This window comes from Pteropus alecto, unplaced genomic scaffold (genome assembly GCF_000325575.1).
Source record: "Pteropus alecto unplaced genomic scaffold, ASM32557v1 scaffold123, whole genome shotgun sequence".
In the NCBI taxonomy this organism is placed as follows: Eukaryota; Metazoa; Chordata; class Mammalia; order Chiroptera; family Pteropodidae; genus Pteropus; species Pteropus alecto.
The window spans coordinates 4,057,915-4,059,747 of record NW_006433950.1 but is presented as its reverse complement, the minus strand read 5'-3'; positions in this window follow the sequence as shown (position 1 = coordinate 4,059,747).

Here is a 1,833-nt window from a genome sequence, read left to right as displayed (position 1 = left end):
TCCCTAGTCTCAGGATCTGGACTGTGGGGTGCTGACTAAGTGGTACAAATTGATCTCTAGATTCAGAAACTTGAGGGTAAGAGCATTCTTGAAGTTTGAGGAGAAAGATCCTTAACTTTATTTATAAACTGCAATCTTTTCCAAAGGATTTAAGCGAACTATTGCAAGGCAAAATAAAATAAAAATAAAAAAGACAAAATGAATCTAAGAAAGACCTAGGTGACTGCAAGCTGGAAGGAAATTGCCCTAAGAAAAATAAAATAGATATTCCAATAATAACAGTCAACAGATGCCGCATCTGACATCATTTAACTCTGAGCTTCCCGGTAGCCAAGGTGAGAAGGACTACATGGTGCCAGAGAGCTCGTGTTACCTGAAAGCAGGGCAGGTGGAAAGCCAGGGAACGTGACCTGTAAGCAATCTATTTGGTGGTTAAGACCTGGGCTCTAGAATCAGGTGAACATGGATTCAAATCGACCTCTTCGTATATAAACTTTGTGATCTGGGCAAGCTATTTAACTTGCCTAAGTTCCAAGATTCTTTATTTTAAAAAGACCTTCTATTTTGAAATAATTTTAGATCCATACAAAGTTGTAAGAGTAGTACAGAGAGTTCTCTTGCACGATTCACCCAGCTTCCCCCAATGATGACATCTTAAATTCAAAAGGACATAGCGATACCAAGAAAGTGACATTAACACGATACTATGAACCCAACTACAAATTCATATTTCACCAGATCCAGGTTTGGCTTTAAAAAATATGTAAAATAGCAGTAATGATAACAATAAGAATAAAAATGATACCTAGCTGCAGGGTTTTTGTAAGTATTACATGGCACAACACATGTGATTCACTTAACTGGCTACATAAGACACACTCAATAAATGGTGGCTACCACCTTCCTTCTCATTAATGAGTTGATGAGATGGTCATTAGCCCACAGCAGCTACACGATGTCTCTTAGATACTACATGTGTCTAATATTTTGTCATCAGCCCAGACTTCCAGCATAAAGAGATAGATACCGGTCAGGTGTGACACGGGTCACACTAGAAAGACGGTCCATTAAGAATGAAGACCGGCCCATGTGATCAGGTTTTTGGTGATAAAATAGAAAGAATCAAAGCGTCTTCATTTCTGTTTCAGACGGTGGTTTATTTTCTGCTCCCCCAGCCACCCAGAAAGTAAGAGCTCCTTTCTCTTTCCTCTGATATAAAAAGAACAAAATGCCTAATTATAGATAGTGCTTTTCTAAGATCCGAGCCAGCGCTGCAGAGGACCTGGCTATGAGTTTGCAGTTTTATTGTTGCCTCTTGCCTGCGTTTGAACATTTCTGCAGACGTTGGTGCTATTCCATTCAATTCCATTTGACATAGCTAAGCTCTTATTATACATGTACATTTCATGGTGCTTGCTGGGCACTGCAGAAAGCCCGAGATGAAAAACAGATGACTTTTTCCACCAAGGAGCTGATAATGTAGTGAGGATGTGCTAAGGACACACTCTAATATTATTTCCCGTTGGATCTATATGTTGCCAGCTATGTTCTTCAACTGTTGAGTAATGCTGTCCCCGGCACTGAAAAGTGACTATAAAAGGACTGTCTGTTCTAGAAGACACTGTCCCGAAGCTCCTAATGCCTTTGGAGGAAAAGAGGAAAAAAATATTTATTCATCTACTACATATTTATTGACCATAGGCTGTGCGCTAAGTAATTTTCTATGTGTTGAGGGCTCAGTGATGAACAACACAGACACCATTTCTGCCCTAACGGAGTCTGCTTTCTAACAGAGAAGTGTGGAAAGCCGCATAAATGAATGCAGAAAGCAGA